This window comes from Carlito syrichta, unplaced genomic scaffold (assembly GCF_000164805.1).
Source record: "Carlito syrichta isolate Samal-C Ts95f unplaced genomic scaffold, Tarsius_syrichta-2.0.1 Scaffold314811, whole genome shotgun sequence".
Taxonomy (NCBI): Eukaryota; Metazoa; Chordata; class Mammalia; order Primates; family Tarsiidae; genus Carlito; species Carlito syrichta.
Window position 1 is genome coordinate 1,188,969 of NW_007258907.1, and position 23,536 is coordinate 1,212,504.

Genomic DNA, 23,536 nt, shown 5'->3' on the forward strand with positions numbered 1-23,536 from the left:
TGGTGACTTGCAGGGTCCACCATAGAGCCAGGGCAGATGCTGGAGGGACAGATGTTGCAGAAAATCCTCACTCTGAGTGCAGCCTGATGGACAATGTCAAGAAGATTGTAGAAAATGAGAAGATTGATGCAGAAAAGTCATCAAAACAGAAGGTGGAACTCCAGTCTTTGCCAATTCATGTCTGCCTGGATCAGACAGTTGTGCCTATCTTATTACAGGGATCTGCTGTGCTTGCAAAAGAAAGACTACCCAATCCCACTGAACTTCTAGCATCTTATCTTTTAAAAAACAAGGGACAGTCTGAAGATGGAAACATTTATCGGGAAGAACATAAAAATTTGGTAGCTACCGTAGATTTACACAATTCATAGGCAGCTTTAATTGCCAGAATTATCCCCTCTTTTTTGGAAGTGCAAGTACCTTCAGAACAACAGAACTTTTTTCCAGAGTTGCAGAAAAGAACATATTTCCCCTATTCTGATTTAATCACCATACTTATTTAATGGGCGTATTCTGTGCAGTTTTCCCCCAGATTGTCTTTAACTTTGGTTTTTTTTTTTGAGTTGGAGTCTCACTCTGTCGCCCAGACTGGAGTGCAGTGGCCGCTCCCGGCCACCGCAGCCTCGATCTGCTGGGCTCCAGTGATCCTTCCACCTCAGCCTTCCAAGTAGCTGGAACTACAGGTTCCGGGTGTGCACTACCACACCCAGCTAGTTTTTTGATTTATTGTAGAGATGAGGTCTCGCCAAGTTGCCCAGGTCGGTCTCGAACCCACAGGCTCAGACAATCCACTCACCTCGGCCTCCCAAACAACGGGATTACAGGCTGAGCCACCGAACCCGGCTTAACTTTGTTTTTAAAATGACCTTCAAAATAAACTCAACATGTAAGAAAAAAATAAAATAAAATAAAGATTTTTTAAAAAGTTTAGTGATGTTGCCAGGTCCAGTGGCTCACGCCTGTTATCTCAGCAATTTTGGAGGTGGAGACAAGAGGATTGTCTGAGCCTAGGGGTTCAAGACCAGCCTGGGCAACTTGGTGAGACCTCGTCTCTACAGAAAAATGAAAAAAATTATCCAGGCATGGTGGTGCACGCCTATAGTTCCAGCTATTTGGAAGGTTGAGATGGAAAGATCACCTGAGTTCGGCAGGTGGAGGCTGCAGTGGTCATGAGCACGACACTGCACTCTAGCCTGAGTAACATACTAAGACTATGACTCAAAAAAAAAAAAGTTCGATGTAAAAATAAGTGAATTTTCAGCTTTAAAAATTAACTCTAACCTTAGCCCTCAACCTGGGGCTCTTTACATTTGCCAGAAGGCCCTGTTTTTCTTTTTTTTGAGTTGGAGTCTCACTCTGTCGCCCAGACTGGAGTGCAGTGACTGCTCCCGGCCACCGCAGCCTCAACCTGCTGGGCTCTGGCGATCCTTCCGCCTCAGCCTTCCAAGTAGCTGAACTGATTTGAACTTTTAATTATTTAGCCATAGGGTACCCGGGTCTCTATTCACATTCTTTTTCTGTGCCTGAGGTTCTCCTGTCTCTGGTAGTTCATCAGCACGTATACTATATGATACTTGTCTTCCATGATTTTTGTCTGTAATATTTTTTTTTTTTTGAGTTGGAGTCTCACTCTGTCACCCAGACTGGAGTGCAGTGGCCGCTCCTGGCCACCGCAGCCTCGACCTGCTGGGCTCCGGCGATCCTTCCGCCTCAGCCTTCCAAGTAGCTGGAACTATAGGCGTGCGCTACCACGCCTGGCTAATTTTTTTTTATTTATTGTAGAGATGAGGTCTCGCCAAGTTGCCCAGATGGGTCTCGAACCCCGGGGCTCAGGCAATCCACTCATCTCGGCCTCCCAAAGTGCTGGGATTACAGACTGAGCCACCGAGCCCGGCCAGGCCCTGTTTTTCTTACGGCTTTTCCAGAGGTTGCAGTGTGAGGTTGCCTTTCAAAGGGGAGCTACGAGGCCCTGTCTTCCTCTCCAGCGGATCCCCTTGCCATTCCCCATCTCTGTGCTCCCAGAACACCTTGCTTTCTCCTCCCTGCTTTCTCCTCCCGAGGAGTCTTTTCACTCTGTTCCCTCCCTCTGCCAGGAATCCTGCTCAGACTCCACCCCTACCTCCTGTTCATCCTTCCTTTTCCCTCTTCCTGAGTTTACCTCTTGTTACACCATAATGGAAACTGTGCATCTGTCTCCTCTGGGGATGAATTGGCAGGGCAGGGGCCATGCTTATGTACATTATGGCTTCATGGTCTTGTCTCCAAGGCTAATGCATAGCCTGGAACACAGGATGTGCCCACAGCACTTGTTGAATGGAAGAATAAAGGAGGAGAGCTGTGGTTCTCTCGTCAGAAACCCAAGCTTTAGCCCTCAGCTACATGTCCTGGCTTATTTGGTATATAACTGCATGCCTCATAGACACGGGGCTTTAAGGATCTAAAGAAAATCCTCTAGAGGAAATTTCCCCAGATGGAAAGCTTAGTCGACCACAGACCCTTGCCCCTTCTCACAATAGAGCTGCCTGCAGATTCCCAAAGAACTGATGACTATCACCCTCCCAATTCTCTTGGATATTATTGAAGGATCATTTCCTTCTTTGAAATCAAGCAGAATGATTTGTTTTTTTTTCAAGACAATGAATCTCAAAACACCCCTACCCCAGGTTCCGGTGGTGGTGTAGCTATTCTTTCAAAAAATGAAAAATATCAGAAAAATGCTTTTAGTTCCCTGAGAAATAAAAAACTCCAAGTTTCCAAACTTTCCAAAGGAAAAAATGAGGATGTACCAAGTGCCTAGTACGTACTTCTGGCATGGGCACACTATTGGGTTGAGAGGCTAACATTGAATTAGGTTTCTCAGCATCCTTCAGAAAAATATTGCACAATCAAGGACCGTATCGGTGCATCAGCAGAACAACTGAGCTCCCATGATGCATTACTCAGGAGCTGGCCCAGCCAGGAGAGCTCATCTCCCCATGAGCCAATGTCCAGATCAGAGTATTGTTGCTAAACTTCAAAACTTTACTGTGTATTATTATTGTTATTGTTGGTGGTATGAGCCATTACAACTCTTGTTATCTTTGGCTTGTGTGTTTTCTGGTTATGTGTGTTTTGGTATTATTGCAGTGGGTGGGAGTGGGGGTTGAGTGTGCATTTTACTTGCTGTTTTTAGAAAATTTTCTCATGGGATTTATGGAACTCTGGTGATAATAAACAATGGCTCTGGGTGTTCTGGGCGAAGAGGTAGTAGAGTTGTAGGTGCAGGGATAGTTGGAATATTGGGGTGCTCTCTGTAGGTGAAGCGCCAACCACAGCCAGCCTGTTACAGATGCTTCACTTGGCCTCTCCCACCCAGTGAGACTACTCACCCCTGAGCTTGTCTGCCTTATGTCACACAACAGTTGAGCAGAATGACTTGCAGAGGCACCTTGTGTATTCTGAGCGTGCTCACCACCTAACAGATTTCCAGTGGCTGGGAGGTTGGCATTGTCTGGCTCCCATGGTGATCCAGGGCCCAGCCCAGGTTGAAACTGATCTTCCTCGAAGTTTCTAGAGCAGCTAAGGATGTAATCTGGCCTTCAAACAGGGTTGGTAACCAGCTGTAGTCTGAGTTACTCTTCTACTTCTTTTTTATTTTTCATTTTAAAAACATTTAACAGCGTTTAATTGAGCAAAGATGATTTACAAATCAGTCAGCCTCTTCTGCTTCTTAATATCCAAGACAGACCTGGGTGTCTCACAGTGCCAATAATATTAATATTAATCACCACCATCATCATAGCTAACATTTGCTGAGTATTTACTATGTGCCAGGCACTCTGTGAACATTTGAGATGGAATATTTTATTTGATCTTCCAAGAATCCTATGGGGTTTACCCCTATTTTCCAAATAAGGAACCTGGTGCTAAGAAGCTAAGTGGCCTGAGGTCACTAACTGAACTACTGACAAGTGGAGAAGACAAGATACAAACACAGGCAGTAGTGCATGAGAGGTGGTGACACACTCTAAGGTGACCTCCAGTGAGTCATGTCCTTGTATAATCCTATCCTCTTGAGCTTGGGCAGAAACTATGACTTGCTTCTTATCAGTAGATTATGGCAAAGGTGACAGATGTCACTCCCATGATCATGTAACCTTATATAAAACTCTGGCGGAGCCAGTTGGAACAAGAGAGAGTCTCCTGATGGCCTTAAAGAAGCACACAGTCTTGTCGTGAACTGCTTACGGAGAGAGGTACATGGCAAAGATTGTGAGTGGCCTCCAGGACAGGAGGGCCAGCTCTAGCCACAGCCAGCAAGAAGCTGGGGCGGGAGGAGGTGGCTCTCACTCATTCAGCCACAAGGAAGTGAATTCTGCCAATAACCTGCATGAGGTGGGGAGACAATTATTTCCTAGTTGAGCCTCTAGATAAGAATGTGGCTTGACTGACACCTTGATTGCAGTCTTGTGAGACCCCTGAGCAGAGGACCCAGCAAAGCCACACCCAGATTCCTAACCTGCAGAAACTGTGAGATAGGGAAGGAGTGGCAGTCAATGGACGCTGCCAGGGGAGGTAGGGAGGGGGCACATAGTATCACAGAGGGTACCTGATCCTAAATCAGGAGAAGTGAGGAACAGTGGGAGGTTCAAACTTCACCCGCATGCAGCCTGCTTGTGTAGCTAATCCTGGCTTGCACCCCACACATCTATAATAAAAAAGAGAAGAAACTGTGAGATAATAAACATGTGCTGATTTGACTCACTAAGTTTGTGGTGATTTGCTATGCAGCACGAACAACGAATACACAGATAATGCATTTGGCCTTGCCCCACCCACCTTTGTAGCATATTCCTGTGCTCCACAAGTGGGTCTGCTTCCAGAGTTTACCTTTGTCTTGTAGAGGAGTTCCAGCTTTATTTCTTGGAAAAGGACCAGAGCAAGGGAATCCGGGGCTCCTTTCTGAACAGGAGATAGAGAAGCAGGGAGCCCACGCACAATCAACTCTTCCTTTGAAAGACGAATCAGCAAGAAGCATGTGGAACCCTTCTGCCTTGTGACATTTCTAGGCAAATGATACTTTGGATTAGGGTTAAACCTATCCTCCGGGCATTGGTCCCAGCAGAAATGGACCCTAATGAGTTAATGCAGTGGGAAGAGGAGTCTTTTGAGATCTGAATCTAGACTTATATAATTATGGTGTTTCATTGAGTTAGTACTGGGCTTCTAGGGCACATTTCACCTTGACTTTGACTGCTGGAACTTAAAGTGTGGTCCACGAGCCACATGCAGCTGGGTGGCACTGCATCTTTTCGATTTTCTCTCTTTAGATTTCTTTTCTTTTTCGAGTTGGAGTCTCACTCTGTCTCCCAAGCCGGAGTGCAGTGGCATGATCATGCTCACCGCAGCCTCAACCTCTGGTCTCAAGCAATCTTTCTGCTCCAATCTCCTGAGTAGCTGGGACTACAGACATGTTACTACTGCACCCAGCTATTTATTTATTTATTTATGTAGAGGCAAGGTCTTGCTGTAGTGCCTAGGCTGGCCTCCAACTCCTGGGCTCAAGCAATCCTCCTGCCTCAGCCTCCCAAAGTGCCGGGATTATAGGTGTGAGCCACCATGCCCAGCCAGATACTTTCAACTTATTGACTTTATTGAGCATGGCAGTAAAAAGTCAGTACCACAGGATGGGTCTGCCTGCATAATTCTTCCAAAAATAAAATGTAGTCCTATGTTTGGGGACTAATAAAAGTGGAAGTTTCCCCTTTCTTGTTGATCGCATGTGTGTGCAGTCAGGCCGGTGCAGAGCTTCATCTAACAAGGATGGCTGTATGAAGCCATTTTAAAAGGTGTGTCCAGTGTCTGCCCTAGTAACCTAGGACACTGGGCCCCTTTACTAGTTGCCACAGGAGGCTGAAAGCCGTGCAAAGGCTTGTCCAGGGTGGACCTTGCATGGCGCTGTCCCAGTGCTTTCCAAAGAGGAGCAGGGAACACCCACAGCCTGAATATCAAAGCAAAGGCTCATGCATGGGGGACTGGGGAGTTGGCCTGCCCAGCCTCGGGGTGGCGATTGTGTTTCCCAGCAAGCTGCCTCAAGAAGTGAGAACAGTTACTGATTCTTCTCTTCGTAGGATCCACAGGGCATACAGGCCTTGCTTCTCTGGGTACCTGGAAGGGACAAAACACTGACCTGTTCAAAAATGTCTCTTGAGGAGATGACAACTGGACAAAGCTATCATCCCTGCCTAACTCCGGTCTATATGCATTCCTAAGCCAGGATTTTTGGGGATATGGAAAATCGACTGTAAATGAGGCTTTAAGAGAAATGGAAGAGGACTTTCTCTTCCCGGGAGGCAGGAGATCAGCATCAGATAGCCTATGGGGAGCGGCAAACCCCCAACACCTCTGGAGAGGGTGTGGCCCTCAGAAATCAGAGGATCCCTGGGCTACAGTCTGCACAGGATGGCCAAGTGGCCAGACAGGAGCTGGATGGGTGGGGTGGGTCCTGGGGTCTTCCTAGGAGGATAGATCAGAACCAACAGAGTTTGTGTCAAGTGATATAGAGGCAAGCATGTACTTTAGCCGAAAATTAATAAGCACATTTAAGAAGACCCAGGAGAAGCACAAAACAAAAGGTATGTGCAGATGTGCAAAATTCAGAGCGTATCATTCACACCCCTGTCTGTGAAGGATACTCAAGAAAGACTGACAAAACAACAAATGAATCCACTGGGGGCCTTGGGGAATAGGAAGATGGAGTGACTCCCCCATCTTGCTAGCTCTAACAAGAAAGGTGCGATCTCGCTCGTGTTATGTGTCCCTTATGAACAGAGCAGCCCATTCCACAACCGTTTCGCTTGGGACTTATTTGGTGTAAAAGTCTATAAATGTGTTTTTATTGCTTTCATTTTATGTTGTTGCTTTTTTCATTGTTTCCTTTTTTTCAGTTTCCTTACTCCGACCGGTTGGATCAAGTTCCTATTCATTGTGCTCAGCTGAAGAAGTCTATGGCTCTTTCCATTTAACCAAGACCCCCACTTTCTTTCCATTCATAAAAGGACACTCAATTCTCTACTATTATTTAAAAATAGCATGCCAGCTAAGGATGATAGAACAGAAAGACAGGTGTGGGTCTCCGGTGACCCAGGAGCTTTTATGTGAGCCCAAGATTGCTCATTTTGGGGCTTATTTTACAAAAGAGGAACAGCATCCACATTTACCTTTTAGCATTTAGAGTTTTCTATTGCATGCATCAATGACAGATTATATTGTTCAAAACATGTCCTGTCTCTTCCGGTGTGGGAAGATTACGTATTCCTGCTTTGTGGAGGACAGACTTACATATGACTGGCTTGAGCCAATGAAAACTTAGCAGGGGTGGCCTCTGCCATTTCTAAGCAGAAGCTTTCAGAGCTACTGTGTCATCTCACCATTTTCTCTTCTTATGCCAAGAGCCCGGCAATACCCAAGTGGGAGACATGCTGGCAGCCCAGGTCCCATAGTGAATGGCACATGGAGCAAAATGTTAGCCACCCCACAGGAGACCAGTTATGTGAGCAAGAATGAAATGTTGTAAGCCCCTGATTTTTGGAGTCATTTGTTAACACACATAAAACAATAGTCACACAGAATCCTAGTTTCTGGCGTTGCTACCTACAGTGCATTTTACTTAACAATGCATTATGCAATCTAATATTCAATCACCACTCTAGACTTAACCCTATTTTCTGAGGAATTGATTGGGTCATTGATTGGGTCACATAGAAAGACTGGGTCACCTTCACAGAACCATATAGGCAGTGAGGAGAGCAGCCAGATTTCAAACTCAGAACATGAAAACCCTCACTCCTTTGACTGCAAGGAGCTGCCATAGGGCACATGGTAACAGCTTCCCTGGCACCACAACAGAAATGCGCGAGGGACTGGGGCTTTTGCTTAGAGTTTTCTCATCCAATTTCATTTTTAGTTAGAGTGGCACATGGTTACTAGGTTTCTGACTGTTATCCTGATGCATTTCTGACTGATGCATCATGTAATAAAGGATCCTCCAGCCCAGTGATTAAAGAAAAACACGTAACTCTCCATGCCCAACTCCCACTGACAAACTGGGCCTAAAAATGTTCAGTATAAGCATTCCATTCCCTTGGAAATAGAGGCCTGAATAATCAATTTCCTGAATTTGGGGGAGGTTATCCTCAGTTTCACCTTTTGCGGTAATTCTGGGCTTCTAGCTAGATTCAAATCTCAGGGGTGTGTACTGAGCAGAAAAGGGCCCCCATTATCTGGGAGTCTGGATCTCGATGACTGTCTCTGCTTTACACTTTGAGTTTGGCAGAATGGTCACCTTCCTCAGGAAACTCGGGTGGTCCCCAGCTGTATCACTGAGAGAGAGCAACACTTTTCAAAGACTCCTCCTCTCATGAGGGGAAAATAATCATTCCAGAACTCCACACCAATATAAACCTAACTATTCAGGGCCCTCTTACAGATTTTTAAACAGGGGACTTTAAGGGGGAAAAGAGAGGAGACGGGAAATAAGACAGAAGACAGAAGAAAGGGACTCTTGGATTCTGGACAAATCTGGACATAAACAAGAAAATGGTGCACACATCAGTTGATGGTAGGGGTTGGGAGAAACAGTGAAAATCACTGAATGTTTTATAGACTTAACTTTTCATTGTAATCTTGACATTTTTCCTACCTGAGCTTTTATGCAAGGAGAGTTTTGGATCTTCAGGCTATAATTTATGTAATATTTAAATAATGGAAAAGTATTGGTTTGAACCAAAGCAACAGATTCGCTCCACTTCTCAAAAAGCTAATTTATTGCCTCCTGCTCCTCTTGGAAGTTCACTTTACTTTTTTATTTTTTAACAAGTGTGATCAATTTATTAAAATACTTGACTTAAGCGTCAGCAACGGTGACTTCAACCTCAACTCCCGGCTCAATACTGATGGAAGTAATCTGCTTGACAATCTCAGAAGGACTGTGCAAGTCGATGAGTCGCTTGTGGATTCTCATCTGGAAGTAATCTCATGTCTTGGAACATTCACCACAAGGAGTTTTTCTTGTAGTGATTCTCAAGTCTTGGTAGGCATGAGAACCAATCCTTTCACTTTGAGATTCTTTCCCTTCGCACCTCTGATCAGGTCAGCACACACTTACTCTAGAGATTTCATGTTGCAACTGGTGAGGGTAATCCTAATTCAGTGGATCACCACCTCTGGCTCCATGGATGTCTTGCTGATGTCTTTAAAAGCCATGGCTGCGGTGTGGCTTCCTGACCAACTTGTTCCTCAGCGAGAGCCAACAGCAGTGAGTCAGGAGCAGGAGAGGGAGGACGATAGCTCCGAAGTACCCACATCTGTGCCACTTTATTTTTTTATTTGGGAAAGAAGGTGTGTGTGTATGTGTGTGTGTATGTGTGTGTGTGTGTGTGTGTGTGTGTGTGTGTGTGTGTGTGTGTGTGTGTATGAATATCTCGCTTTCCCTCTCTCTCTATATATATAGAGAGAGAGATAGAGAGAGATTCAGGGTCTCACTATGCTGCCCAGGCTCAAATAAATTCCTGTCGTCAAGGGATTCTTCTGCCTTGGACTGCCAAAGTTCTGGGGTTACAGGAAGTTTACTCTAAAAGAGGGAGTGTGGAGCTTTCTGACCAAGTTGCTTTCCAACTTTATGCCCTTTCTGAGTGGTACAAGACAGGGACCACCATACCCCAACCTGGACAAAGGCCTAGCACAAAGAACAGAGAGAAAAACACGGTGGACTAGAATAGATAGAATAAGAGTGTACCAAGAATGGGCTGCTAAAGCCCCTAGAGGTGATGGATATATTGGTGCATGTAAGTTTCTATCTGGATGGTAGACAAGTGTAAACTAACCTGCCCATGGGAAAGTTGGATGCCATAGACTGGTGGGGTAGCAGTCTTTGAACTTGGATCAGGATTTCTCCGATCGCTTGAAAAGTTGATGGTAAGTGGTGTCTGGAGTCTTGACACCAATATGGATCATAGGGTCCTAAAAGAGTGATATTGTTTTCATCTGAATAGCACCTGACCCTGAACTCCATCATTTATCTCTTTACATTCAGCCTTTGATCCTAAGTAGGTATCCAGAATGGCATTCACTGGCACTAAGTGCTGATCCAGGTAGAGTCATGGATTTCCTTAGACTTGTGGACTTCATAAACTCATAAGAAACCCCCTGAAACAGAGGATAGGATGTTTCCAGCTCCCTTGTGTCTAAGGCACTTTCCCTCCTAGTAAGGATGGGTTGTTAAGAGGCTCAAGACACCTCTGTAACTAATGATGTATCAGTTAGCTACTGTTGTGCATCAAACCACCCCAAAACTTAATGGAATAATCAAAGCAACCACTGATTATTCCTCACAAATTTATGGAACACCTGTGGTTCTTCTGAGCTGAACTAGACTAGACCATTCATGGCCTACTTGCTCTTGCCTTGCTTGCCAGTTGGTGGGTGGACCAGGGCTGGCTGGCCTCAGATGGCTTCCCTCCTATGTTTGGTGATCAGCTGACTTTTGGCTGCAGTGATGGGAGTGACTGAGTCGTGCATCTCCCATCATCCAACAAGCTAGCCCAGGCTTGGTGGTAGCAGGGTTCCTAGAGAATGAGTAGAAGTATGAGGCTTGGGCTCAGAACTGGCTCAGTACCACTTTTACTACATTCCATCAACAAAAGCAAGTCACAAGGGCAACATGGATTCAAGGACTGGGGAAGTAAACTTCTTCTCTTGGTGGGAGGATCTGCAAAATTACATGATCAACGCCATGGATAAGGGAGGTGTGACACATTAGGGCTGTATTTGTAACCAGCCTACACAAGTGGGCTGGCTGCATTTGCAAGATGGCTAACCCAGGCCACAAGTACAAGGTGCGACTTGAAACTAGGCCTTCTTTTTATGAAATGAGTATACCATAGAGGAATCAGACACAGCCCTAACTTCAATGAGATTGTGTCCCTAAGCCACCAGCTGTAGGGCCAATGGGTTTCTCACATGCAAAATATTACCTAGGATTTCTTCTTTCAGTATCTTTGTGAGTGCCTCTTGAATTTTACAGAAAGGGAGAACACAAAATGAGGGTTTGCTTGTTTTTTCTTTTTTTGCATATATTTCTTTTTGAAACAAGGTTTAAACTAACTAAAATTCTTTTTTGGAAACACCTGCTTGCAGTATTTTTTCCTCTGAAGTTTCATAGGTTCCTGCTGACTTCCTAAGGCACTGCACACATGGAAGAAGTAGGAGGAGAAACTAAGCTTTGTGGTTTAAGGGCTATAAATCAAACTTTGTAAATCTAGGGCACAAATGTGACCTACTAAGAACAGTAATGAACCATGGTGCCCCATCCACAGTTATTGAGATCAAGGGTCTAAAGAATTCAACTTGGATGTATGAGTTGGTATTGAATCATGACCTTGAATATCTCTTGAGCTACCTGCAAAGACCTGCGGTGTCTCCATCTCAGAGAGAAAAGGAGCAGCATTAGTGGGGTGTCCAGAGTCCCTTGTCACCCCACCCTATCCCTTGGTGATACAATAGAAAAATGAAAAGTTGCTTCTCACTGAAAAGTCAATGTGGCAGACATTGCTTGCTGTCTACCCAATAGCTCTTCCACACTACCTTCACACTTTGCTTTTTTCCATGCCAACAGAAACCTAATTTGGTTTGAGTACAGGTATCAATGTGTTTTGTTCAAGTAGAACACTGCACAGCCCCAGACAATGAACTATGATTGGTCCGACCTAACCACTGTACTCCCTTTTTCCTGTAATAATGATTGGTATAAGGATCAACCTGTGATCTAATCCTGGTCAATTGTAGTAAGAAAGAGTCTGCCAGAGGCTTCTGGGACAAATATTCGACTAATAAAAAGAGAGGTGAAATAAGAGAAACCTTTATTCCTTCCCTCCTGCTTTTAGACCTTTTGGATAGATAACGAAGTGATGTTTGATGGAAGCCATCCCATCACCACAAAGGGAAGGCCAAGAGAATCTCTCAGGAGCTGACCCAAGTCCTGTCATCATTGTGTTGCTGAGTCAACCTAAAACCAGGGATGAATTTAGCCAGACGTATGATGCAAAAGTAATCATCATTTATAGCTAGGGTTTGTTCTGACTAGTCAGGCATTGGTTCTGATTTGTCAACACTTGTGCCATGTTGGGTGATAAGTATTTTGAATACTTCTTGCTTGGAATCAATACCTCTGCATTTATTGTTACACAATGCAAATAAACGTCTATTGTTTACACCACTTTAATTGGATAATCAGTTACTTGCAGCCCAAAGCTTTCCTTTTTTAAATTTTCAGTCAGGTAAGGAAGATCATATTTAAAAGCTTTCTGGCTATGCAGTTAGGGATCATAAAACCCAGTCACATCTGAACTATGTAGGTGGGCACTTCCTTTGCACAGTTTAGAGGTCTGGCAGCCCTGTTAGGATCTGTCCTATTCCTTCCTCACCCCTCCCCCACCCCCAGCAATTGTTTTTCTCTGTTTATTTCATATATCAGGTGGCAATAATGTTTTTCTCTATTTTATATATCAGGTGATGGGGTAAAGGCAAATGATCCAATATCTGTGACCTGGAAAAGGAAGCTATTACAGCTCTATCAGTGTGCTGAATAGTTCTTCATGGAAGGGTTGAAACAGAAATTTATCCTCTTTGGCAGAAAGTAGGAGATTTAGCTAACTTCTACCTAATCTGTCCCTTTGCTCTTTTGCTATACCATTTGATTAGCCATAGTGATAGTGTCTCTTTTAGGAATGAGACTTGGATATCCATCAGTCAACCAGTCAACCAATCAATTTTGCTGATGCACACCATCGGTAACCAGAGGAAACTTCAAAGAAAGCATCTCTGGGCACACTCGCTGCTTCATATTGTAATTTTTCCCCCCTGTGTCCATCTTTCCTGTTGGATCAGGAGCAATTTAATGGCAAGAACCATATCTTTTTTTTTTTTCATATGTAGAGACAAGGTCTCACTTTGTTGCCCAGGCTGGGGTGCAGTGGCATATTCTAGCTCCCGGGCACAAGTGATCCTCCTGCCTCAGCCTCCCCAGTAGCCGGGACTACAGGTGTGAGCCACCATACCCAACTTTTCTTTATAAAAATTTGTTGTAGAGATGTGGTCTTGCTGTTTCCCAGGTTGGTCTTGAACTCCTGGCCTCAAGTGATCCTCCTACTTTGACCTTCCAAAGTGCTGGGATTACAGGTATGAGCCTCTGTGCCTGGCAAAAAACTATATCTTTAATCTCTGTATCCCTAGATCTGGTGCATACAGGGTGCTCAGTAGATGATTTGTTGAAAGAAAAAAAAAATGAATCGTATACACATTTATTTAAAAATGCATATTCTACAAAGACAGGATGATTTTTATGGCCACATAACAACCTGCTTTCCATGTGGCTACCTGAAAAACATTCTAATTAGGGACATAGGAATCTCTTATCCCTTTTAAAAACCAACACATTCAGAAATACAATCAAGGGGAATCAGCCCATCCTTCCACATGCTTTTTGTGGCACAGTTTGTGCCTAGAAAGCCTTTTTTAAATGGGAAAGATGATGTTTCCTAAAGCAACTCTCCTACTAAATGTGGTGACGAGAAGTGGAAATATCATTCTCAGGGTTAAAAAGGATTTTTCACGAATTCACTAAGTAGTGTGTTTGAACTAACTTTAAAAGCTGACTTAGAGAAACTAGATAAAATATATTTATATCTCTGCTAACCATCTTTCAACATGTCAGCTCATCTGAAGCCTCCCTGAGCTCCATGAGAGACAGCATGTAAGCTGGTCTTTAGATGGCCATCTGAAAACTCATCAAATAGCAAGGTATGAAAAACAAAATCACCTCCAAAACTTTCCAATTGCATTGATCTGTGGCATAAAGCCCTCGCCACAGGAAGAGAAATGATGGATTTGAGACTCGCAGGAGGATTCGTTTAAAGTGCTTTGTGTGGTGTGTGTGTTTTATTTTAATTTATGTATGGAATTGCCCGGGAGTGGTAATAGACTTTATTTGCTATATTTCGAGGAAGATAAAATTATCAGGACTGTCTATGTGTTTCAAAGCCAAGGAAAACAAAAACAGCTTTGAAGCTTCTCCTGGATTTTTTGTCCTAATCTTCTAAGAGATGGTCTTGATAATGTTTATTCTTTTCTTCTTTCTAACATAGTTGAAAGCACCATTTTTCTCAGTTAAAATAGCAATCTGATTTTTAATTAGGTCAGGTAAAATACCCATTGAGCAACACAGATTATTTAAATGATTGCAAAAGGGCAAGCAGGAATTTCTGAATAGCATTGCCATCCTTCTCCCCAAATCTTTCTCCCCTCCCTCTCCCTAACACTGTGTGGCCCCCACCAGGATCACGCCCTGTTCTTTGAAGGATGGGCTTTTCATTTGAATTCATATATACCATCTGGACAAATTTTCTTGCTGTTTTCCCAATAATCCAAAGAGATAAGCCATTTTCCATCTGCTTGGAGGTAGTTTGTAGAGTTTTTGCTTCGATCCTTGGGCATGGGGAAGGAGATAGACTGTACTATGTGCAGCCATGAAGACCGAGAGGCAGGGCTTTATTTTAAGTTCCACATGCTCAGAAACATCAAGTTCCGACAAAAATCCCATCTTGTGAGTCTCCCCATAGCCGGAAGGGGGGTTGGCAAACTTTTTCTGTAGAGGGCCAGATAGTAAATAGTTTAGCCTTTGAGGGACATTAAGTCTTTGTTGCTACTGCTCCATTCTGCACAAAGCTAGCCATGGATCAATATAACTGTGAATAGGCACTACTGTGTTCAATAAAACTTTATTTACAGAAATAGAAAATAGGCCTTGTCCCAGGCTTGGAGCATTTCTCAGTGCATCACCTGACGGGGGCCTAGATTCTGGGTTTCTTCATGAAATCACCCCACATGCTCACATAATGAGGGGGTGAGCCCAGTAGTGGCTCTGATCCACTTAGACGAGTCCTTCACACCACTCTACCTGTGCCCTATGCAACGCTTTTGCACCACGGAGACCTGGTATTATAGAGTATAGACCCTCAGACTAACAAGCTTTGCCAGCTGTCTTTGCTAAGACCCTACTGATGTGCCACCTCAGTCTTGGTGACCATCTTCCCCCGGTCAAATACTTCATTCTTTGGCCTTTTCTCCACATTCTCAACCAGGGCTGGGTTTCTGAAGCACGGTCTGATCACAGAGCTCTTGGTTGAACAATGGTTGATGAAGAAAATCCAATCATGTACAATCAGGTATTCAAGTCTCTTTATAAGCTGGCACTAGCTGGGCGCTATAGCTCACACCTGTAACCCCAGCAGTTTGGGAGGTGGAGGCGAGAGGATTGCCTGAGCCTGTAGGTTTGAGACTAGTCCAGGCAATATGGTGAGACCTCGTCTCTACAATAAATAAAAAAATTAGCTGAGTGTGGTGGTACATGCCTGTAGTTCCAGCTGCTTGGAAGACTGAGTGGAAGGATTGCCTGAGCCCAGCAAGTCGAGGCTGTGGTGACCATGAGCAGTGTGCCACTGCACTTCAAACTGCGCCACAGAGTGAGACTCTGACTCAGAAAAAAACAACCGAACAAACAAACTAACAAAAAATACAAGCTGACACTAGGGCTGACATCCATTAGGCACCATAGGTATGGCAGCTGAGTCCCATGAAACTTAGGGGCTCTTGAACATCTTTTAATTTTAATTTCTTTTAGTGTAGAAGAAAAATGAGTATAACAATAGTAATAACAAATACAATAATAATGAATCCAGGTTGAGTTATAGTCAACTTTATACCAATACAATTGTCAATATAGTGGTTTTTTGACCAGCTGCAATGACTCATGCCTGTAATGCCAGCACTTTGGGATGCCAAGGCAGGGGGGTTACTTGAGGCCAGGAGTTCACGACCAGCCTGGGCAACATAGCAAGACATCATCTCCACAAAAAATTTAAGAATTAGCTAGGTATAGTGACATGTGCCTATAGTCCCAGCCACTTGAGAAGCTGAGGCCGGAGGATAGCTTGAGCCTAGGAGGTTGAGGTTACAGTGAGCTGCGATTGTGCCACTGAAATCTAGCCTGGGTGATAGAATGAAAGATCTTGTCTTTAAAAGTAATAAATAATTTTTAAAAGTTTTTAAAAGCTCACAAAGACAAAAGTGCCTAGGGCCCTTTCTGAGGATTGCCATATCAAATACAGAATGTCCAGTCAGATTTAAATTTCAGAAGAACAATGAATAATTTTTTTAGTAAAAGTATATCCCCAATATTGCATGGGGCATAGTCATACTAAAGAATGTGACATATTCTTACCAAAAATGTGTTATTTATCTGAAATTCTAATTAACTAGGCATCCCATATTTTTCATTTGCTAAATCTGGCAACTCTGCCAGAAAGCCTCAATGTGACCTTGGCAGGCACCAACTACAGTTGCAGCCCTCTCTCTCGTGTTCCTTAAGGTAAGTGTCTTGGGTCAGGTTCCCCGGAAGCAGACTCTAAAAGAATTTATGGGCAAGTCACTTATTTAAAGAAGTGGTTCTGGGTGATACTAGTAGGAGAGTGAGGGAACAGGCAGTGAAGGACAGGTGAGGAGGCCAAGCAAGGGTGAGTCCCAGGCCAGACCCTGAAGAAGGCAGCTTCTGTCTGACCATACCACGGGCACCTCAGAAATATCCCAAAGGGTTTCTGGGTGGAGCACCAACATTATCAGCTACTCTAGGCTGGAAACCTGGTTGATTCAAGTTCAAGCCTTGGAAATAATAATCCCCAGTTCCTGATAGCAAAAGTTCATTTGATTTTACTCCCCAGCCTGTACATAAATGAAGCAAAGGAGAATGCTAAAATCAAGCTCTTATGATGGTGGGAACAGATGTGGCTCCCTCATGCCAGCCTGTACCTCATGATCAGTGCCTGTACCCCCAGAGGAGGTCTACACCTCACAGAGGCAGCCCCAAATGCGTGCGGTATGCTTCATTGATGGAAGGGAGATAACTTTAGGTGGTAAAAAGATACAACATTAAAGAGGCTGGCTGAAGTTGGCAGTCTCAGCAGCTTACACAAGGGGAGAGATTTGGTTTTTCAGAAGAGCAGTCTTGCTATCTTTTACTTGTTTACCTTCTAAAAAATAGTGATGGGGTCTTGCTATATTGCCCAGGTTGATCTCAAACTTCTGGCCTTAGGCAATCCTCCTGCCTTGACCTCCCTAAATGCTGAGATTACAGACAGGAGTCACATACCCAGTCCTCCTAGCCTTGCTGTCTTTTATACCATGGTTTGTTGGCCAAGAGAGGCCCATACCCCACAGAGGCAACATGTCAGAACCCGAGGGACTGCCTTCTCACCACAAAAATCATTTTTTAGTGCCACTCCCTGTGCTTTAACCCTTGCTACACCACCAGGAGTATCCAACTGCCCTCCAGGCAGATGTGGTGTCCCCAGCACGCCTGTGTTCCACTCGTCAAGCTCCAAATGCTCACTTCCTCACCTTTGTAGTTCTCCTCCTGCCATTTGCTCAGCCTGGAAACCCCTTCACTTCCTTGTTTGTTTTTTTTTAAGTCAAGGTCTCACCCTGTCGCCCAGGCTGGAGTTTAGTGGCATGATCACAACTCACTGTAGCCTCAAATTCCTACGTTCAGGTGATCCTTCTGCCTCAGCCTCCTGAGTAGCTGGTACTACAGGCACACACCACAGCACCCGGCTAATTTTTTTTTTTTTTTTTTTTTTGTAGAGACAAGGTTTCACTATGCTGCCTAAGTTGGTCTCGAACTCCTGGGTTCAAGCAATCCTCTCATCTCGGCTTCCCGAAGTGCTGGGATTACAGACGTGAGAGCCACCACACTCAACCCTGTCCCTTCCTTTCCTAACTGGCAAATTCCTATTTCTCATGGCCCACAAATTGCCCTCTCTACTGCAAAGCCTTCTCCTCCCCCATGCCCAAGAGAAACACGTTCCTCCTGGGTACCTCAACACACGTCCATCTGTCACTGATGACTTATGCTATAAATATCCACATGCACATCTGCTCCCTGGGTACCCGTGGCCTCCTCTCTGGCAGGGATTCTGTTTTATTCACTTGGTTATCCCCAGTGCTTAGTCCATCATAGCCCCTCACATGTTTGCTGTATGAATGAATGAATGGATGTAGGAATTTCATCTGTGACTTTGCACGAGTGAGCTCTGTACCGCAAATGGCCAGTGCTGCATTGCTACAGGTAAAGTGTGTGCATCTTTACAGCACTGGCAAAGTGGAGGCACCAAAAAAATAAGTAGGAAAACAAAAATCAGACTCTTGCATTCAGTTCTCTCCAAGCTTCATCCTGGTGAAGCTAGGTGGAAATTAGCAGCTCTATCCCGTGGAAAAGCTGTCTTCCATGTGTCTGGACCCCAAGCTGAGTCCTTGGCCCACTCCCCAACTGGAGTGTCCCACTGGATGCTTTCTTTTTATTTTTAGAGAAAAAGTCTTGGTCTGTCACCCTGGCTGGAATGCAGTGGCACGATCATAGTTCACCGCAGCCTCAAATTCCTGAGCACAACCCATCCTCCCGCCTCAGTCTCCCGAGTAGATGAGACTACAGACATACCCTACCATGTTCAGCTAATTAAAAAAATATTTTTTGTAAAGACAGAGTCTTGCTGTGTTACCCAGGTTCAAGTTTCCGGGCTCAAGTGATCCTCCCACCTAAGTCTCCCAAAGTGCTGGGATTACAGGTGTGAACCACTGTGCCTGGCTGGTAATTAGATTTCTACCTCATTTCTAGGAATGGTAGCCTGGCCCTAGTCCACCTCTCTTTACCATTTAGGCCCTAACCTTCTCCAGTGTCTCACCAACCCCTCGCTTCTGGGGGTTTCTTGTGGCTCCTGCATCCCCAGTTCCCAAGCATCTGGACCCAATGGGCAGTATCCTGATAAGAGCACCAAGAAATCCCATGGTCAGGTCAGACATTTTGGCCTTGGACACTAGCCCTAATCAGGGCTACGGTCAACTGACCCTTTGGACACCCATCATGTCTCCTACCACTCCATCCCCAAAGCCCACTGGGCAGCCCCCTCCCACAGTCAGAGGTGGGGTGGGAGAGGCGAAAGCCCAGATGCTGGCGTGAACAGGTCTGGGTTTGGATCTTGGTTCTGATGCTGACAGCTGAGTTGTCTGGGGGCAGCTGGTCCATCTCGGTCTCCTCACCTGTCAACTAGGTACCATCTCATTAGAAAGATAGAACTAAGCGCATGACATAGCGGATGCACAGGACCATGTCAATTTGCTTCCCTTTCTGTTTTTGGGCCCTACCTGTTCCTGGATTTCTCCTTTCCCTACTTATTCTTGAAATCCAGGGCCCACAGCGCCTTGCTGTCTGAGAAAGAGCCAGAGAGAGGTGATCTCTCAGACCCCAGTTTTGCAGCCGAGCCTTTCTGAGCAGCTGCTCTCCGGTTCGCTGGAGAAGGGAGGGTGATGTTAACCACAAGGGCCCAGCAGCAGACACCAGGAGCGATAAAACACAAAGGCGCGTGGAGTATAAACTGCGGTACACGACACGGACCGCACAGCACATTCCAATCAAACTGAAAAGACAAACATTATTAGGAAGCACCGAAATGGAATACAGTCCTGAAGTGAGTGGGCAAGAGGGGCTGAAGTGATAAGGGGAAATGAGGTGAAGGAAGGCAGGGATTTCAGTTCACGGCTCCTTCTCAATTACTAGGGCCTGGAGGGAGGTTATGCTTGTGCCGAATGTAGCACACAGAACACACAGATGCCCTTCTCTTCCTGTGAGTAGGGTGAAGCTTACGAGTCACATTCTGATCCGTTCCCTGAGGCCACGGCAGGATCCTTCAGGAAGAGAGGTGCTCTGTGAAGGGGAGATGGCCATCATGCCGCTACCAGGTCCCAACCTTTCCTTCTTCTCCTCTTGTCTTTCACCACAACAATGTAGACAGAATGACTCCGAGAGATTCAGTGACAGCTGCCCTCAATTTCCAGTTTAATTCAGATGGTTTCCTGTGCACTCCAGCCCCCCACTCCAAAAAAAACTTAGGTTGTTCCTTCAAGGCAAATTATTTAGTTACCTTAAAAAAAAAATTCCCTCGACATCATCTATAATATGCCCAGCATACAGGGGATGCTGGAGGAATTTTTTTTTTTTGAGTTGGAGTTTCACTCTATTGCCCAGGCTGGAGTACAGCAGCATGATCATGGCCACCACAGCCTCAACCTGCTGTGCTCAGGCAATCCTTCTGCTTCAGCTTCCTGAGTAGCTGGGACTACAGGTATGCATCGTGCCTGGCTAATTTTTAAAATTATTTTTTGTAGAGACAAGGGCTCGCTATGTTATCCAAGCTGGTCTCAGACTCCTAGGCTTAAGCAGTTCTTCTGCCTCGGCCTTCCAAAGTGCTGGGATTACAAGCATGAGCTACTACTGTGTCTGGCATGTCCGAAGATTAAGATGAGCCACTTGATTTTTAAAAGATCTAAAAATTGACCTTCCATATGACCCCACAATTCCCCTACTGGAAATATACCTGGAGGAACTCAAATCACTCTATGAAAAAGATACCTGCACATGTATGTTTATTGCACAATTATTTACAATAGCAAAAACGTGGAACCAATCGTGCTGCCCATCAAAAGAGGACTGGATTTAAAAAATGTGGTACATATACATGAGGGAATATTATGCAGTCATAAAGAAGGACAAAATGATGAACTTCGCAGCAACTTGGATGGACTTAGAGACTATAATACCGAGTGATCTATCACAGAGACAAAGAACCGAGTAGCACATGTTCTCACTCATAAGCAGACTTTGAACAACTATCGTAATACTATATGAAAGAGATTGGCAGTCGTGGAAAACCACCAGAAGAGGGCAGGGGTGGGATTGGCAGCAGTGGGAAACTGCCAGGGGAGGGAGGCACACCTCATCAACAAGGATACCTGCATAATGAACATTTGTATACCTAACCCTGAATTGTACCCCACACCTTTAAAATTAAAAAAAAAAACTAGGAAAAAAATGAGCCACTTAGTCCCTGTGCTCCAGTAGGAGAGTCAAGGCGGTAATTAATGATCCCAGGATAGGATGTGCTAATGCTACCACAAAGGGTTGGGCAAGGTGCTATGGGCACATCAAGAAATGAGTGATTAACAGCCACAAAAGAGAGTCTACTTGAACTGTGCTGAAGGGCAAATCAGTTTTCCCAGATCCACAGATGGTCAGAAAGCATTCCAAATGGAGTGACCAATACGACTAGGACTCAGATGAGTGGATTGGCCTGACTTACTGGAGAACTTGGTTGGCCAGAATACAGGGTGTTTGGGGTGTTTGGGGAAGTAGTGAGAGCTGGAGTTACAGAGGTAAGCTGAAACCTGAAGAATGCACTCACAGATATTGGCTGAGCACCTATTATGCACCAGGGGCCATTGTGTGTGCTCAGGACAGAACAATCCTCGAGAACACTGTGCTCCCTGCCCTCCCAGGGGATGCCCACTGCGGGGATACCTAGGAAAGAAGCAATGGGTGCCACATCATGAAGTGCCTTTCAGTGCTGTGTGAAGGAATGTGGTCTTTCTGCAGCAGGAGACGCTTGATACCGCAGAGAGTATGTGGAAGATGGAGTGGAGATGGGTCAGGTCAGTGACAGAGGACTAGTCAGGAGGCTTTTGTGATAATACAGGTGGCAGATCACAAAGGACTGAACCAAAGCAAGAGAGTTTTTCAGGAAGGAATCTGGCTAGACAACTACACCATGGCAGACTGACAGCTTCCCTCAAGCAGAGGCCCCCTCTAAAAATTATTATAGTAAAATACGCGTAATAAAACATTTTGTTTTATTTATTTATCTATTTTTAATTTTTTTTTTAGTCTAAATTTCAGTTTGTCACCCAGCCTCGACTGCTGGTCTCAGGAGAGCCTTCTGCCTCAGCCCTCCAAGTAGCTGGAAATACAGGCATGTACCACCACATCTGGCTAATTTTTTGATTTATTGTAGAGATGAGGTCTTGCTAGGTTGCCCAGACTGGTCTCGAACCCTTGGGTTAAGGCAATCCTCTTTCCTCTTCTTCTCAAAGTGCTGGTATTATAGGCCCAGCAAAATTTACCATTTTATGGTGTATAAATTCAGTGGTATTTAGTTCATTTACAGAGTTGTACAACTATCACCACCATCTTGTTCCAGAACACTTTCATCATCCCAAAAGGAAACCCTATACTCATTAAGCAGTCATTCCCCATTCCCTTTCCCTTAACCCCTGGCAATTTTTTTTTTTCAGTTGGAGTCTCACTCTTGTGGCCCAGTCTGGAGTGCAGTGGCACACTCATGGTCACTGCAGCCTCGACCTGCTGGGCTTAGGAGATCTTTCTGCCTCAGGCTTCCAAGTAGCTGGAAATACAGACACACACCACTGCACCTGGCTAGTTTTTGTGATTTATTGTAGAGATGAGGTTTCACCGAGTTGCCCAGGTTGGTCTTGAATCCCCGGGCTCAGGCAACCCTCTTGCCTTGGCCTCCCAAAATGCTAGGATTACTGGCTGAGCCACAGCATCTGACTCCCTGGCAACCTTTAATCTGTTTTCTGTCTCTGTAGATTTGACTACTCCGAATATTTTATATAAATAGAATCACATAGTATGTGGCCTTTTGAGTCTGGATTCTTTCACTTAGCATAGTGTTTGCAAGGTTCATCCACATTGTAGTATAGACCTGTACTTCATTCATTTTTATGACTGAATACTATTCCATTGTATAGATATACCACATTTTGTTTTTCTATTCATCAGCTCATGGATATTTAGGTTGTTTCTATCTTTTGACTACTGTGAGTAGTGATTGCTGTTATGAACATTCTTGTGCAAATTTTTGTTTAATCACTGGCTTTCAATTGGGGGGGATATACCCAGGAGTGGAATTGGTGAGATCCTCTCTTTTTTTTCATTTAGACTATTTAGCTCCTGGGAAAGTTCATGTTTTGGAAAATACACACAAAAGCTCTTCTAATGCCTAGGGATTATGAATGATAGGAGTGATATTTCTTTCAGTTTGTGATTTTAGTAGGATCAGTTTCAAACCTAAGTTTTAGTTTTAGTGCCTATCTCCCTGTTATCAGCAAGAAGTGGTCTCCAGGTGGGGTCTAAGTTTCTTGAAGTGGCCACGGAAGCAGATTGGCATGGACTCCTTGATCTAGAGACAGACATATGGTCAAATTTTTTGACTACAATAAGGTCCATATTGTCAGTCCTGATTTCCTGTCTGGGTTATTCAAGGAAAGTCTGAGGGGACCAGTGTTGATAATTAGAGCCTCTCAGCTTCTGACCCCAGCACCTGTTCATGTAGGGTGATTATCATTCCATGGCCATTTGGAGGACAAATGCAATACTATTTCCTCCATTAGCCATGGTATGGTTTTCTAGAATGACTAAATTAAGTTTAGAAATACCTTAGTCTGTTTAGTTTCATAAATAGCTTAGTCCTTTTGGTTTGATTTGAGGCATGATAAATCCTGCCTGAATTTTTCTAGCTGTACTGCTTTGACCTAATAGAAA

General features: G+C 44.6%; 1 pseudogene across 1 annotated transcript; it reads right to left on the minus strand.

Moving 5' to 3' along the window:
* Window positions 1-8,838: 8,838 nt before the first annotated feature.
* LOC110594359 lies at window positions 8,839-9,243 on the minus strand (annotated as a pseudogene). The gene has a single exon (XR_002481211.1). The product of XR_002481211.1 is annotated as a 40S ribosomal protein S20 pseudogene (transcript).
* Window positions 9,244-23,536: the final 14,293 nt, after the last annotated feature.